Source organism: Schistocerca americana, chromosome 7 (genome assembly GCF_021461395.2).
Source record: "Schistocerca americana isolate TAMUIC-IGC-003095 chromosome 7, iqSchAmer2.1, whole genome shotgun sequence".
Classification (NCBI taxonomy): domain Eukaryota; kingdom Metazoa; phylum Arthropoda; class Insecta; order Orthoptera; family Acrididae; genus Schistocerca; species Schistocerca americana.
The window spans coordinates 84,734,799-84,753,086 of NC_060125.1; the positions used below are offsets into that span (position 1 = coordinate 84,734,799).

An 18,288-nucleotide genomic window follows, 5' to 3' on the forward strand; every position below is an offset into this window, starting at 1 on the left:
AAGAGTATATGCAGAAGGAAACTAAGTGCTAATTACACACAGAAAGAAATAAGTGCTAAATAACACCACAAAAAAGAAAAACTGATGTGAACAAGGATGCCAACATCCAAATTGCAGACAATAAAGTAAGATGAGGGTATATTACAACGACATATCAGAAGGTGCTGGAATAAAGAGTTATGATATTTAGTGAAAGGTCGTGTTGCAATTTTATTTTGCTTCATCTTAATTTGTGTGTTTCAGTTAGAAAAATGTTTTCACTAGTTCTGTGATTGAGTCCATTAGGTTGCAATACAGAAAAATCTGGAGATTTTTCTTCACATTACTGTATTGATGCAGAGATGATGTACAAAGCTGCCTATACTCAAGGAAACTGTAGTCTGAGTTGTATTTATGTTACATACATAAAATATCCCAACTGTTATATGTAAATTTCCACACTCCTATTCATTTCATGATCGACACCTGACTGAGCTAATATTCTGGTTGCACTGCATAGCCACCATCAATGTGCTGTACCTTGCCAAAATCTTCTTTTATTTGATGTATGAATATTACATTTACATTGAAATGGGGTGACATACACTTTACAACAGCCGTTTTTAGCTGAGCATGCGGTGAACTGTTGATGTGTTCTGTCATTAGTTGTTTCAAATGATGCACGAGCAGTGTAACTGCAATCAATCAAAATGTAACACACTCCCTGAAATGTACTTACCGTATTTAATAGAATCTAAGCCGCACTTTTTTTCTGGTTTTAATAATCCAAAAAACCGCCTGCGGCTTAGAATCGAGTGCAAAGTAAGCGGAAGTTCTGAAAAATGTTGGTAGGTGCCGCCACAACTAACTTCTGCCGTCGAATGTATGTAGTGCTACACAGGCATGCTTTGCAGGCACAAAGATAAATACTGGTGCCAAAACTTCTGTGTCATATAAAAAAAAGGAAGGTGGATAACGAGCTTTTTTCTCCGCCCCGAGTTTCGACCACTGCATTTTCATACATTATCCAACGAAGTAAATACAAATTAAGTGTTGTTCATTTTCGAATTTAGCGGCATTTCAATGTACTACGAAAATCCGACTGACAAGACTGTTTGGGATGTTTGTCAATATGGCCAACTCTATGTTCTGAATTTTTTCTTACCTGTGAGAAGAGATGGTTGCTAATAGGAACTTTTATGAATTGTGAATCACATGCAATATTCTCTTCACCATAAGAATAATACGAATATAAACATTTTGCCATGTATTCTTTCGTGTTTGCTGCTATCTCATTTAAAACCTGTCTGCCTAATAAACTACGAAACTAGAGGGAGACAACAGCAAACGCGGAAGAATATACATATTATGTCATGTTTATATTCGTATTATTCTTGTGCCTAATAGTGATACAGTCAGAAATGAAGCACGGCAATTGACTAGCTTTTTAAATCTAAGATGACTCTAATTTCTGTGCAGAATGTAATGTACTAAAGAGGCGTCTGCAAAGATTTTCAAAAAAAGAAAAATTTTCGCTAAACTCTCGTTCAGAACATCATCTATCATACGCATTCTATTATTTGGTTCTTGTTGATCATTATCAAAGAAAGCAGCAGTGTTAGTAACAACAAATAGCAGTCTCTTGCTATTGTTTCGCTAATGAGACAATTCCTCTCTCTCTTAAGCAAGCCATCCCGCAACAGCGACAGGTCGTAAACACAGAATGCAACAAACAATGCATGACACAGTACAGTAATACATTTTTAGCTTAGAATGACGTAAACACCTATATCAAAGAAAAATAAGCAATCAATTCAAACCAGATGAAGCACGTGAAAAAGGAAGGGTACCCGTATAAATATGGACGGAGTGCCTGACGCATAGCAATGGCTACCTGGTATAGCTTAACTGCTAAGCTTACGACTCGAACCAAACTACTGTAGGTGTATCGTCATTTGTTCGACCTAAATTGTGTCTCATATTACAATGGACCAACATTGTTTCGATTTGGAGGTGCGGCCTAAAACTTTTCTCTCCCCTTGAATTTCGAGTCTCAAATTTCAGGTGCGGCTTAGATTCGGGAAATTTTTTTTCCTTGATTTCCAGTCTCATTTTTCAGGTGCGGCTTAGATTTGAGTGCGGCTTAGATTCGAGTAAATACAGTAGTATATACGCAGCAGATAAAACAAACATATTTTCTGTCAACACATTCTTGCACAGAAAAACAATAAAAATAAACAACAGGAAAGTAAAACAGTTGTTTTACAACCAAACAATGCAGTTGTGGCTGTAGGAGACAATGTTACATTTGGATTTAATATATTCCTCTACAGGAAGAAATATAAATTAAACTGTTGTGTTGTGATCTGATAACTGAAATGAATGTGTAATACATTTGCTATTAATATATTCTTCTATAGGAAAGTACAAGACATAAAAATAAAACTTGTTTTACGCTCTAATAATTTGATGTGGGCACAGCAGATAAAAATGCATTCGCTATTAACACATTATTCTACAGGAAACGGTAAGAAAGGAAATAAAATAGAAATTTTGGTATATTATCTAATACCTCAGATGGGCAAACAAACATAAAACTGCATTTGCAATTAACATAGAATTTGCCCAAAAGTGGAAGACTGGCGTGCTACCACCAAGCGTGCAGGCCGCCTCAGATACATCACAATCTCTAGCAGGCAAAGCATTTGCGGCCATGCATTGTAAAGAGCATCTGGCAACAGGGCAATCCTGTGGCCAATCGGAGCATGTGGTGCCAAGTTTCCATAGTTTAAAAATTGTGTATTGTCGGCCCACACAACATTAGTAATTTTGGTTCCTACTGGCATCAGCTATCCAGGGTTAAAATTTTGTGACACAATTTTTCTCCACCCAGTATAGCAGCCAATTATACGCTGGCCAGCTCTTTTTTTGTCACATTCGGTAGTGTGAAAAACCTAAAATGTTGTTTCTTAATTCATGTTATCATGGAATGTCTTTCTCTTTACACTGTGAAATGCTGTATCTACTCTTGTTATGATTGTTTGTTTTGTTGTGTTTTAGGGTGCAAAAACAACTAGGGTCATACGCATCCATGCCAAAATTGTAGAACACAAAGGCAAAAAGAAGAGTTAAAAACGACTACTCACCAGTCCTAATCGACGGAAGAGAAGACAGCTAAGAACAGTGACGTGCACAAAAGTCTATAAAATACACCATAGAGAAACAGGGTGCAGAACTAAAACTTAAATGGCCTTCGCCACATTGCTACAACAGATAAAAAGTAAAATGCGGTCCACAGCCCACGCATCGTTGGCTAAGACGGCCCATAATTTAGATGGCAAAGACAAACACAAGCGTAAGCAATTAAAAAAAGGACATTCTGTCAGGAAATGGCGGGCAGTCAAAATTTGAGGCGCAATATGCACGAAGTGGTGGGGGAGACCCCCTTAACAAATGGCGATGGCTGAAAAGACAGTGCCCAAAACGGAACCTAGTTAAAATTATCTCCTCGCGGCGAGAGGGACGAGAGGAGGTCGTCCAAGCCACTGGGAGACGTTTAATAGTCTGGAGCTTGTTCCCATGATGGGAGGAACAGTGATGATGCCAAAGTGACACCACCTGCTGACAGACAGCAACACAGATATCATCAGAGGGAGTGAAAGAACTAGTGGGCTGAGGTACGAGGGCTGCAGCCTTGGTAGCAGCGTCAGTGGCCTTGTTTCCAGGCAGACCGACGTGACCAGGAGCCCACATAATGACAGTGGTTCCATTAAGACTGAGCAAGTGACTGTTTTCCTGGACCCATTGCACCAAGGGATGGATGGCGTGCAGCACACACAGGCTTTGAAGGGCGCTGAGAGAGTGTGAAAGATGATGCAATTGAAAAACCCCTGTCACTGTATGAACTGCGTGGCCTGATACATGGCAAAGAGCTCTGCAGTAAATACTGAGCAGTGTCCTGGAAACCGATACCAAAAAACCTTGGCACCAATGATGAAGCCACACAAAGGTACTATTGCAAAATACCGTGCGAAGGTCGTGAAACTGAAGGCGATAAAGCAAGGCTGGAGTAGCATCCTTAGGAAGCAAATAAAGGCCAAAGCGAACTCAAGCCGCTGCACAAAGCCAAGGCAGTGATGGGTTCACACCTGCTGGGAAACTTGCAGGTAGCGTGAAGTTAAGCTGCCGGAGCAAAAGCTAAAGCGAGAAGTAACAAAGAGGGACGAGCCCCATACTGGAGATCAAAGAAGTCTTCGAAGAAGGTGGCATAGGATGGGTGGCCATGCAGGCAGACAAACGGCATGCATATGCATTTCTGCCGAGGAGAAAGTCATGGTGGTAGAACAGCGGTAGTTTGGCAGCTTCTGCATACAGACACTCAACTGGGCTACTGTAAAAGGCACCAGTGGCCAAATGGATGGTGGGGTGGGGGTTAAAATGGATTGGGAAAAAATGCGACACCTCAAAGCAGTTGTGAGGATGCCAATTTTGTTTCCGAAGGCAGAGAACAAGTGGACGCTGCGATTGTAAGGGCAGCCATAAATCCTCTTAGTTGGATCGAAGGCCGCGAACGTTACATAGGAGGACTGTCACGATGAGGAAAAAATGAAGTGTGTCACCTTGGTGGCTGCCGAGTCCCAGCCTTTGAAGACTCACTGCAAGAGGGCACAGAGGCATGAGGATCCTGCTCCATAAGGTCGACAGAAGTATCGGCATTCTTCTGCTGTCGGCAGTCTTCAGAGTCTTAGGACTTGGAGGTCGGCCGGGTGAGGTGACACTGTCGAAGAGGATCTTCAAGTCAATGAAGGAGAAGATTGTTTGCCTCTGTTTGACTTCTTTGAGCCTTTCCAGTTATCAGAGGTGTTGGTTGACTGGAGGGACATTGGAAGTCTTCAAGGAAGTATTCCTTCTATTCTTTGCTGCCTGCTAGTTGTGGAGCTGGTGACTTCGCCCCGTGAGGCAGAAATTGGTTGCGTGTTGCACAGCTGGAGGAGGAGATGGAGATGGAGACGCTACCATGATGCTGGGCAATTTCACAAACAGTGCTACATTTGAGATCGCATGTCTGCGTGGCCATGTCCTTCATGGAGAGAGATGTAGCATGAACAGTACTGCAGGTACCAGATGGTAGAACACAGGGTTTCCGACTAGCCAACAACTTGCGAGCGACCGGGTAAGGCACTTTTTCCTTCACCCAGATCTCCCAGACAGCTAGCTCATCGAGATACATGGGACAATCGTGGGAGGAGGTGGTAGGGTCGCCATTGCAGTTAACGCAGCTGGAAGAAGGAGGTGGACAATCATCCTCATGGGCATCCTTACCACAGGTTACATATTTGGCTGGGTGTCAACAGGACTCTCAAGTGTGGTTGTAACGATGACACTGTTAGCAGTGCATAGGATTCTGAATATATAGTCTGACTGCGATAATTTCATAAGCTGCTTTGATCTCTGATGGAAGAACCACTCTATCAAAAGTGAGAAAGAGGGTGCATGTGGGCACTAAGGAGGTGTCGATGTTTTTCATCACCCAATGGACACAATGGCACCCTGATCAGAGAGGTATGTTTGAATTTTTGCCTCGGTCAGACCATCAAGTAGCCTAGTGTAAATAGCAACACAGGAAGAATTCAGCCTTCAATGGGCCTCAACACTAACAGGATAGCCACAGATGAGCAAAGCTGCGAGCAGTTTTTGTGCTCGAGAGTCAGAAGTAATCTCCAAAAGCAAAATACCATTGCGTAAACAAGATCTGAATTTCACAGGACCAACAATTGCATCAACATCTTTCTGAATAATAAACAGATTTACCATAGCGAAGGACTGACCTTCTTCAGTACCTGAAACTATGAGGAACCATGGTGCAGCTGGTAGGGTCTTTGAATGTTAGCCTCATTGTGTTTATGTTTCGTAGCCACCAACTGTGAAGATGATTGGCTCATTGCGAGAAAACCCCTATGATTGCCATCGTCTCTGATGGTGCTCTCCTTCCAACTGGGGGCCCCCTTCAGAAGAGGTCTTACCTGCCTTAGGTGATTGTTCACACCTCCGGTCACGCCTCCCGAACACCTGACAGAGGGACAATCAGCAATTTGGGAAGGTAGCAGTTCAGGCAATAACCTCTTCCTGGGCCTGGCCTTTACCGTGGGTTACATGCGAATGCTACCTGTCAACCCAGGGCTAGGAATTACGTGTTACCCAGTCACCTGTTAGGCATCACACGCGTGAGCCAGCCTTCAGGAGCGCACAGGGAGGAAGAAGAAAAAAAGGAACCTCAAACACCAAAGCGGAGGAAGGATAGGAGAAATGAACGAAGAAAGGAAAAAGGAACAGTGAAGAGTATCCTGATATTGACTACCAAAAATGTAGAATACATTTTCAAAAACAGTCCAGACACTTTCCTTAAAAAAAAAAAAAAAAAAAGTGAGAAGAAGAAGAAGAAGAAAAAGAAAAAGGAAGGAAGGAAGGCTGGGGGCCCATGGTAGCCAAGCAAGAATCCACCAAACAGCGGCAAGCCTGCTGGGTATGTTCTTGTTATGAAGTAACCACCAGTTGGTTGGTTGGATGATTAAAGGGACCAAACTACTAGGTCATTGGGTCATCCGTATATCAGGGATTTCCTACTGCGCAACACTCCAGGAAAGAAAACTTGAAAGTTTACTAAAGGTCAGTGAAGCTGAGACAATGGACAAAAACAAGTTAAGGTGCCCCATCTAGGGAGCAGCTGGAAGCCCCTGAAAGCAGAGTGCAATGTGCCCCTGCCAATTGCCAGACGTACTCCAATCAGAGATTGCCTTGGAAAGACTAACTACACAGACAGGGCAAGAGAAGCACAGTATGACGGAAGATGAACAAGTCTAACGTATCATGTGAGAGGGGGGAAGAAATGTACAACAGCAGGGTAGGGTGAGGGCCAGAGTGGATCACCAGTCACAGACCAGTCTGGTCAGAGGAGGCAACAGAACCTCTCAATGGGCCGATAAGGTTAAGCAGCCCTTTCTTAATGAGACTGGTAAAAGCCCAGCTCACAAATAAAACTTAAAACCAAGCAGCCACTGAGGCTTCGTTTCCTAATACCAGGAGTAGAAACTGAGGGAGATTAAGAGTCCACCACAGGGTAGCTATGATGGGACATTTCTGCAAAAGTGGACCACAGTCAAATGGGAGCTGCAATGACAGTGGGGTGGGTCCCTGCTACGGAGGAGATGACCATGATTCAGCCAAGTATGGCTGATGCGGAACCAGCAAAGAACGGTATAGAGTCCTAGCGAGAGGCCTGCATGGAGGCCCTATACATGGAGGCCCTATACAGATTCATGGTCTCCTTTATAGCCCGTAGTCTGTTTGATGAAGTCAGAGAAAGCCCTTCTGTATTCCAGACACCTAAAATTTGAATACATTAATACCAATTGGAGGTCTGTTTCCGGAATACTGATTTCCAGAGTCAGTTTACTGTAACCAGTTTGGCCAAGCTATAAGTGAGTTCATTCCCCGAGACTTGGATGTGGCCCGGGGTCCAGAAGAAGATCACTGAACATCCACATTGTTCAAGGGCATATAGAGAATCCTGGATAGCCATGACCAAGGGATGTTTTTTATTTTTTTTGTTTTAGGGCGCACAACTTCAATGGTCATTAGCGCCCAGACTACGTTAGGAATGCACCGCGAGGCACAAGTTTAAAACGGCAACTAAAAGGGAAAACACGATAAAAGATTGACAGGCATAGGATTAAAAAACAGCATAATCAAATGGCCTTAGACAGGTTTGTCAAGTTGATAAAACGAAGAACGCGAGCAGCTGCTCCTGGGTCATCCGCTAAAATGGCATCGAGAGTACATGGCAGGCCAAGATCAAGACGCAGTGTAGTAAAATCCGGACAGGACATTAAAATGTGGCGGACCGTCAGCAATTGCCCACATGGCCAGAACAGCGCCGGCGCAGCCGTCAGCAGATGGCGATGGCTGAACCGGCAGTGTCCAATCCGTAACCGGGCCAAAACTACCTCCTCCCGCCGAGAAGGGTGGGGTGTGAGGAGGACGTCCAAGCCGCGGGAAGAGGTTTCAAGACCCCAAGCTTGTTGTCCGTAAGTGCAGCCCAATCGGCATGCCACAGCGATAAAATGCACCGACAAATGACCCTGCTACAATCTGATGAAGGGACACAACAAGAAGCTGTCCGAGGCTGGAGGACCGCAGCCTTGGCCGCGGCATCTGCAGCTTCGTTCCCAGGGATACCGACATGGCCAGGAACCCACATAAAGCTAACCGGAGAACCGTCGTCCACCAGCTGCTGAAGAGAGCGTTGGATCCGGTGCACGAAAGGGTGAACCGGATACTGATCACTGAGGCTCTGGATGGTGCTCAGGGAATCGGAGCAGATGACATAAGCAGAATGTCGGTGGCGGTAGATATAAAGAACAGCCTGGTAGAGGGCAAAGAGCTCAGCTGTGAAGACTGAACAATGACCATGGAGCCGGTATTTGAAACTGTGTGTCCCGACAATAAAAGAACACCCGACCCCGTCATTGGTCTTAGAGCCATCTGTATAAATGAAGGTCATATTAATGAACTTCGAACGAAGTTCGACAAAACGGGAGTGGTATACCGAACCGGGGGTAACCTCCTTCGGGAGCGAGCTGAGGTCAAGGTGAACGCGAACCTGAGCCTGGAGCCAAGGTGGCGCATGGCTCTCGCCCTCTCTAAAGGTTGCAGGGAGTGAAAAATCAAGGTGTTGAAGGAGGCGACGAAAGCGAACTCCAGGGGGTAGCAGGGCAGAGACATACAACCCGTATTGACGATCGAGAGGGTCGTCAAAAAAGGAACGATAAGACGGGTGGTCGGGCATTGACAGTAGCCAACAGGCATACCGACAAAGCAGTATATCCCACCGGTAGGTCAGTGGCAATTCACCGGCTTCAGCATGAAGACTCTCGACGGGACTAGTATAAAACGCTCCGATCGCAAGACGTAAACCCCAATCTTGTATGGAGTTGAGGCGGCGTAAGATGGACGGCCGTGCAGAAGAGTATACGAAGCTCCCCTAATCCAGCTTTGAGTGGACGATCGACCGACATAGGCGAAGTAGGACGGTTCGATCCGCTCCCCACGACATACCACTGTGAACACGGAGGACATTCAGAGAACGGGTACAACGGGCAGCCAAATAAGACACATGTGGAGACCAGCTAAGTTTCCTGTCAAATGTAAGACCTAAAAATTTTGTTGTCTCCACGAATGGGAAAGCAACGGGACGGAGTCGTAAGGACGGTGGGAGAAACTCTTTGTAGTGCCAGAAGTTAATAGAGACAGTCTTCTCGGCAGAAAAACGGAAGCCATTGGCGACACTCCAGGAGTAAAGATAGTCAAGAGAACGTTGAAGACAGCTTTCCAGGAAACATGTACGCTGCGCGCTGCAATAGATGGTAAAATCGTTCACGAAAAGGTAGCCTGATACATCAGCAGGGAGGCAATCCATTATTGGATTGATCGCTATGGCGAAGAGAGCGATGCTCAAAACTGAGCCCTGTGGCACCCCATTCTCCTGGCGAAAGGTGTCTGACAGAACAGAACCCACACGTACCCTGAACTGTCGATCCATTAAAAAGGAACGAATAAAAAGAGGGAGGCGACCGCGAAGGCCCCATGTATGCATGGTGCGGAGAATGTCCGCCCTCCAACAGGTGTCGTAAGCCTTCTCCAAATCAAAGAACACAGCCGCGGTCGGGCGCTTCCGCAAGAAGTTTTTCATAATGAAGGTCGACAAGGGAACCAGATGGTCAACAGCAGAGCGGCACCTACGAAATCCACATTGTACATTGGTAAGTAGGCGTCGAGATTCGAGCAGCCAAACCAAACGAGAGTTAACCATTCGCTCCATCACCTTACAGACACAGCTGGTAAGCGAGATGGGTCGATAACTGGAAGGCAAGTGCTTGTCCTTCCCCGGCTTAGGAATCGGTACAACAATAGACTCGCGCCAGCATGCGCGAACATGTCCCTCAATCCAGATGCGATTATAAGTACGAAGAAGGAAACCTTTGAAACTTCCTGGCAGATTAAAACTGTGTGGCCGACCGAGACTCGAACTCGGGACCTTTGCCTTTCGCGGGCAAGTGCTCTACGTAGGAGACGAGGTACTGGCAGAAGTAAAGCTGTGAGTACCGGGCGTGAGTCGTGCTTCGGTAGCTCAGTTGGTAGAGCACTTGCCCGCGAAAGGCAAAGGTCCCGAGTTCGAGTCTCGGTCGGCCACACAGTTTTAATCTGCCAGGAAGTTTCATATCAGCGCACACTCCGCTGCAGAGTGAAAATCTCATTCTGGAAGGAAACCTTTACCCGCAGGAGAAAGGTTCTTCAGCACCTGAATATGAATAGAATCAGGCCCTGGAGCGGAGGACCGTGACCGGGCAGTGCATTTTCGAGTTCCCGCATGGTGAAAGGAGCGGAAGTTAGGTGGCCTAGCCTCCTCTGCCTGTTTTCGGGGGAGGAAGGCAGGGTGGTAATGAGCGGAGCTCGAAACCTCTGCGAAAAAGCGGCCGAAGGAATTGGAGACATCCTCAGGGGCCACAAGGACGTCATTCGCGACCGTCAACCCAGAAACTGGTGAGTGGACCTCAGTGCCAGATAGCCGGCGCAGGCTACCTCAGACAACAGAAGAAGGAGTAAAACTGTTGAAGGTGCTTGTGAAAGCAGCCCAGCTGCCTTTCTTGCTTTCTTTAATAATACGACGGCACTGCGCACGTAATCGTTTATAACTGATACAATTCACCACTGTAGGGTGGCGTTTAAAGGTGCGTAAAGCACATCGACGAGCACATAAAGTGTCTCTACATGCTGCGGTCCACCAGGGGACCAGTACGCAACGTGGAGGAGAAGTAGTGTGAGGGATGGAATATTCAGTAGCAGTGAGAATGACTTCCATGAGGTGTGCGACCTGACTATCGCAGCTTGTGAAGGTTTGATCCTGAAAGGTCACCCTGGAAGAGAATAGCCCCCAGTCTGCTTTGGAGATGTTCCAACTAGTTGAGCACGGAGAGGGGGTATGATGCAGAAGATGGATGACACACGGGAAGTGGTCGCCCGAATATGTATCAGAAAGGGCATACCACTCAAACCGGCGTGCAAGTTGGGTAGTACATATAGAGAGGTCTAAATGGGAATAGGTGTGAGATGTGTCTGAATGAAAAGTAGGGGCGCCAGTATTGAGGCAGACAAGATTGAGCTGGTTGAAAAGGTCTGCTAACAGGGAGCCCCTCGGGCAGGATGCTGGAGAGCCCCAAAGGGGATGGTGGGCACTGAGGTCCCCAGTTAACAAAAATGGTGCAGGTAGCTGAGCAATAATTTGCATCATGTCTGCCCTGGTAACGGAAGATGACGATGGAGTGTAAATGGTACAAATGGAAAATGTAAAAGTGGGGACAGTAATTCGGACGGCAACTGCCTGCAGGCCGGTGTGCAATGTGATGGGATCGTAGTAAATATCATCCCGGACCAGCAACATAACCTCTCCATGAGCCGGAATACATACCAATGGGGGTAGGTCAAAATGCACAGAGGTGTAGTGTGCCAAGCAATGTGATTGCATGGGCGTAGCTTCGTTTCCTGGAGGGCTACGACGAGCGGACGGTGCAAGCGGAGCAGCAACTTCAAGTCCTCTCGGTTGGAGTGAATGCTGCGAATATTCCAGTGCATAAGTGCCATCGTGAGAAGAAAAGGAAGATGAAAGAAGGGGTCACCTCGAAGGCCGCTGAGGGCCTGGCTTCGAGCGAGCACTGCCGCCGCTATCAGTAGGCAGACAGTCATCGTCCATTGGTTCTATAGGTTCATCGGCCATCTCGTTAAAATGGCCAGGACGAGCAGCTTCCTCCGCTGGTGGACGGCCAGATGTTGGGCTACCAGTGGTGCGGCCAGGCGAAATGGATGACGGCCTGGGGCGGCAACCGCTGGGTGGCACAGGAGAAGAAATGCGCCGTGGCGGAGAAGGAGAACTGTGCTTCCTATGAGCCTTCTTGGAAGGTCGTTTAGTGGAAGTACTGGTCGACGGCTGGGAGTTCGAGGTACGTAGGAAGTCTGTACGGGACAGTTCCTTCTTGAAGGCCCGTGCATCTGACTTCTGGGTCTTCGTCTTGGCAGAAGCTGATGAAGGTGCTTGTGTCTGAGGGGTGATGGGAGGAAGAGGAGACATCGACCGCGCGATCTTAGCACTGGCAGAACGGACGACCGTGGTGCTGAAGGTCAGATTGCATGTCTGCGTCACCACCTCACTGGTAGTCCGAGGAGAGGCAAGGACAGTACTGTATCTTCCCGCTGGGAGCAGCGTGGGCTTCCTACTAGCAAATAGCTTGCAAGCAGCCGAGGTGGACACTTTCACTTTGACCCGAATTTCTTGGATACAGCGTTCTTCCTTGTAGATGGGACAGTCGCGGGAGGACGCTGCATGGTCACCCTGATAGTTCACACAACAAGGAGATGGAGGTGGACAGTCACCCTCATGGGCATCCCTGCCAAGTGACACATTTAGCCGCATTGGTACAAGACTGGCTAGTGTGATTAAAACGCTGACACTGGTAGCAGCGCGTAGGTGTCGGGACATAGGGGCGAACAGAAATAACCTCGTAGCCCGATTTGATACGCGACGGCAGCTGAACACTATCAAAGGTCAAGAAAAGTGTCCGGGTCGGTACAAGGTCATTGTTGACCTTTTTTTATGACCCTATGGACAGCCGTCACACCCTGCTCAGCGAGGAAATACTGAATCTCCTCGTCAGTCAATCCGTCGAGTGATCTAGTATATACCACACCACGAGACGAATTCAAAGTGCAGTGAGCCTCCACCCGGACAGGGAACGTGTACAGGAGTGTGGCCCGAAGCAGTTTTTGTGCCTGAAAGGTGCTCTCAGTTTCTAGTAACAAGGTACCATTACGCAACCTGATACACGACTTGACAGATCCGGCTATGGCATCTACGCCCTTCTGGATAACGAAAGGGTTGACAGAGGAAAAATCCTTGCCGTCCTCAGATCGAGAAACTACGAGGAACTGTGGGGCAGGCGGTAGTACTTTTGTCACCGGTGGCTGGTCAAGTTTCTGTTTATGGGCAGAAGTCGAGAGAGAAGAAGAAGAGAAATCCATTGCGGAGGAATCCCCCATGATTTCCAGCGTCTCCGATGGCGCGCTCCTTCCTTGTGGGGACCCTCTCAGAGGGCACTCCCGCCTTAGGGGAATGTTTACACCTCAGGTCACACCTCCCGAGAAACAGACGGAGGGACCAATCGGCATGGTCAGAAGGTATCAGCTCAGGCAATCACCCCTCCCCGGGCCTGGCCTTTACCAGGGGGCACGTGCGTGCCTTACTTGTCTACCCAGGGTGGGGAATTACGCGTTACCCCGTCACCGGCTACGCGTGCGAAAGCGTGGGTCGGCCTTCAGGCGCGCACAGGAAGGAAGAAGAGGAAAAAGAAGAGAGAGAGAGAGGGAGAGAGAGGACAGACTGTCTCAAACGCTGAGGCGGAGACCAGAGAAGGCAAGGAGAAGAAGGCAAAGGAAAGAATAAGGAAGACAGTGAGATGGAGAAGAACAAAGTGAGGAACCAACCAAAGGAAGGAAGAAACGAGAAGAAGTGAAAAACCAAAATGACCGTAAATATAGGTTGTGGAACCGGCCGTCTCCGGACGCAGGCGGTAACTACCCCCTTGAGGGGGAGGGACTCCTTTTAGTTGCCTCTTACGATAGGCAGGAATACCTCGGGCCTATTCTAATCCCCGGACCCGCAGGGGGAACCAAGGGATGGCAAGGGTAGCACTAGTCGAGAGCTTGCAAACTGCACATGGAGTCACTGCAGACGAGAAAGGACCCACCAGTGCAAGAATGGATATACTCAAGAGCATGAGTGATGGCAACCAACTCTGCAGTGAAAAACTGCAGCAATCTGGCAAGGAACACAGTTCAGTATGTCCCCTGAGAGTACAAGATAAGCATACATGACCAGCAACCACTGAGTCATACGTGTAACTACTTCTGAACCCTGGGATGTGCCAAGGATGGAGAAAAATTGGCGGTGGAGGGGCATTAGGATGAACTGAGTGTTTCGGACCTTGTGACAGGTCAAGATGAAGCTGCGGCCAAGAGATGCATCACAGAGGTGTATGTGAGTGGTCCAGAGGGGAGGTGGAAGAGCAAACAACTGAAGTTCAGAGAGGACAGACAGGATGCGGATTGCAATTGTAATCCCTACCTGGGCCACCGTGGTGGGAGAGAGATTACCATGTTTGGAAACAGGAGATGGTAGTTTGGATGCTTAGAGTAGCCGCGAACGTGTGCAGCATAATTGACAAGCTGTTGTTAAGCCTGATCTGCAATGGAGGGATCCCAGCCCCCATGAGTAGCTGTTCACAAGGCCAGTTCGAAAAGCTCCTGTTGTAGGTCAAACCCTGCAGTGGAGTATCAGATCCAGTATCTACAATGCTGAGGGCAATGCCAAACCATATGCCACACTCCCATAATTAAGGCGGGATTGTATCAGGGCTTTGTAACACTGCAGAAAGGTGTTACTCAAGCAGTGAACGGCATTAATGTGTAGCCAGCACTTTCACTTAAGCTCGCAAAGATGGTGAATCAATGTCAACTGAGAATTGAAGGGTGAATCAATGTCAACCGAGAATCGAAGAGAAGTTGTAAGAAGCAATTAGTCACCACCACATTGATTAGTTGGTTGTCGAGGTAAAGTTCTGTTTGTCGGTGAATGGTAAGACATCAACAGAAGTACATGGTGTCTTGGCGACTGAAAACTGAAAGTCACGGGTGATGGCCCATGCCTGCGTCTTTTGTATGGCACCTTGCAGACAATGTTCAATGAGACCCACACTACGAGAGCAATAATAGAGGCAAATGTTTTCAGTATGTCAGGAAGGTGATACTGAAGACTCCAAAGCTGCTTTTTAGGAAACTAACGGCTAATGGAAAGACAGGTTCACTCAGCAGAGCCCAGTGTGACCCCATTCTCTTGGGTATTGGGGGGGGGGGGGGGGGGGGGGGGGCGTTACTGTGGGAAGCACCAGCTCGAACCCGAACATATGGTGCAGCAGAAAGTTCTGGATGAAAATCAGGAGTGGACCTCAGATACCCCACTTACATAAGATAGCAAGGATGTGGTCAAAGAAGATAGTTATAAGTTTGTTTTTGGCATCGGGCAAAAGCTGTTCGAATAGCAGACTCCAGGTAAACCAGATAATCATTAGTGGTAAGGTCTTGGTGAACACCACCCTGGGACGGAGCCAGAAGACCCTGAGACTCAAACACTCAACACAGCTGCTGGCTCACCATGTGTTCAAGCAACTTACATAAAGCATTAGTGAAACTTACTGGACAATAACTGTCCATCTCTAGAAGGTGCTTCCCCAGTTTCGATACCAGTACAATGATGCTTTCTAGGCAATGCGATGGAAACTCACCCTCACTCCAGATGTGGTTAAAGATGGCAAGGATATGATGCTGACAATCCACCAGTAGGTGTTGGATCATTTGGTTGTGAATGTGGTCTGGCCCAGGGGCTTCCTCAGGAAAGTGGGTTTGGACACTGACAAATTCCTGCTCACTGAATGGAGCACTATACGGTTCCAGGTGGTGTGTAAGAAAAGATAATTGCTTTCGCTCCACCTGCTGGTTTATGGTACAAAAGGTAGGTTGACAAATGCCAAATGCTGAGGCTTGAGCATAGTGCAGAGAAAAATGTTCAGCAACAGTGTCTGGGTCAGTGCAGACAGCACCATTCGAGGTAATACCAAGTACACCTGCAGATGTCTGGTATCCATAGAGATGTCTGATCACAGCCCAAACCTGTGAAGGAGAAGTATGTGGTCACATGGTTGGAACATACTGTTCTCAGCATTGTCGCTTCTGTCTCTTTATTAGGTGGCGAACCTGTGCACGGAGCTGCTTTAAAAGCAATGAGGTGATTCATCGATGGCTGCCACTTATGGTGTTGGGAGAGCCACCTACGAACTCTAATGGTCTGTATGATCCTAATGGCCTCTACGATTTCTGACTGTACTGCCTGCCCTCCTTCCTTCAGGGCAGGTCTGGAAAAAAAGGGGATCGATACATTAGCTGCCAAAGAATGGCTGTAGTTGAGGTGAATGCACACCAGTCAGCAATGTTGAGAGCCCATCTGGGCAGGAGTCCAGGTGAGTGATGCTGACAGAGGGATAGGAAGATCAGGAAGTGGTCACTACCACACAGGTCATTGTGGACCCTCCAGTATGTGGATGGGCTGCTAATGGAAAAGGTCAATGGCCAGGAAAGTTCTGTGCACCACGCTGAAGTGTTTGGGGGTACAAGAATTCAAGAGGCAAAGGTCAAGTTGTGCCAGTAAATTTTCGAGGTCTTTATTGTGGCCAGTGATAACAGTTCGACCCCACAAATGGTCATGGGCGTTGAAATCACCCAAGATTAGGAAATGTGGGGAGGGCAGAGAAACTAATGCAAACAATATTCTGAGACACTTCACAATCAGGAGACGGGTAAAAATTCATATCCCGAAATGCCTTTTCCCAAACAGCCATAGCCTCAAATGCTATATTAAGAGGAACAAGTTCACTATAAAGAGTGTGTAGAACATATATGCAAATTCTGCCCAACACCCTGTCATCGGTAGCACGATTCTTATAATATCCCCGTTATTCACAAAGGGCCGAGGTCCACGTTGCTGGAAACAAAGTCTCTGAAGGGCACTGCAGAAGGCGGGGGCAGTGCTCAAAAGTTGATGTGGCTCAGCGAAGTGGTGGAATAAATTGCTACAATCCCAGAGGAGAATAATGTTGTCAATGTACAATGAGGCTGTGGAAGGGACCAAGTGGGCAGGTTATGCCTTAGGGTCTGGTGAAGGGGTTATGGCACCAATACACATAGACTTCGGGTTCCATTGTGTGATGCGAACTGGGGCCTCCGGGGCCACCACAACCTCCACCTCAGCTGCAGGAGTGGAACTGGTGGGAAATGGTGATGTGGGGGCCACCAGAATATCCTTCTTCGTAGAGGACTTTTTCTGTCTTTCCTCTCCTTAGAGAATTTCTATGATTGTAAGGGCTTCTCTGAGTCAGTTTAAGGTAAAGATGACAATCGTGAAGCCCTGCGACCAGAAGCCTGTGGCTCCTTCAGCCACCGGCTGGTGTCTGGTTGTACACTGGTAGAAACCATGGATGAGTGTGTCCCAAGGGTCCCTTCCTGGTGAGAGAAGTCAGCAGAAGGTGGTTTGTCTCCAGCTTGGAGATTGGGACCAACGTTCCTGGTGGTAGGGAAGCCATCGATCCCAAAGTACGTGTGGAGTAAGCAGCAAGAGGAGAGCCCCAACCATCAGGGGAGCAAGCATGGCTGAGCAGCCCTGAAGGTCCACTGTAGGATCTGTAACAGGTGGGAATACCGTCGCCAAAGGTGGCAATGTCCTTGTACCTCTAGTGTATGGTGACGTTTGTATGTTGGGTGCAACTGTATTTTCTTCTCTCTCTGGAAAACAGTACAATCTGGTGAGCAAGGACAATGGTGTTTTCCACAGCCCAAGCAGATGGGGTGAGGGGAACAAGGAGCATTCACATGTAGCACTTGTCCACAATCTCAACAGATGGGGCTAGCATTGCAACACGAATTTCAGACACTTCAAGAACCGCATGGGCCAGAGGGAGGAGGGGAGGGGAAGGGAGCAACATACAGCTTCACATCGCATCAGTATACCATCACCCTGACCTTTTCAGCCAATGAATTGTCCTCAAAGACCAAGATGAAGGCACCACTAGTGACTCCGCTGTTGTTTGGCATCCCATGTACATAACAGTCAAAGTGTACATCCCGTCGGTCCACGTTGATGCGTAGCTCATCATCAGACTGTAAGAGCAGGTCTCTGTGGAAAATGATGCCCTGAACCAAATTTAGACTGTCAACCAGCTTGTTACAGGCAAGCACTTCCTGTGACTAGGCAGAGGATGCTGATTTGATCAAAACTGACCCACTTTTTGTTACAGACGTAGCTGCCGCTTCCCCAAATTTGTCTTCAAGTTCTACTTCCCCAAATTTGTCTTCAAGTTCTCCACAAAGAATAAGGGCTCTGTGGCCAAGACAGAATCACCACCAGTCGTTGTACAAACCCAGTATTGCAGGTAGTATTGCTCTGCTTGCCACATAGCCCTACATTCCTCCCAGGCATAGCCAGGAAGGGAACATTTTAGGGGTGTATTTCTCTGCATTGAAAGAGACTGTCCTTTCATAGAGCCTGCTGGAGGCATACGGCCTTCAGCAGGAGATAACTTCATCCACTTCATTTGC

General features: G+C 47.5%; 1 protein-coding gene across 5 annotated transcripts in view; it reads right to left on the bottom strand.

Moving 5' to 3' along the window:
- LOC124622562 (homeodomain-interacting protein kinase 2-like) overlaps positions 1-18,288 on the bottom strand; it is a 210,431-nt gene that overhangs the window by 91,895 nt on the left and 100,248 nt on the right. The gene's annotated exons all lie outside the window — the stretch shown is intronic.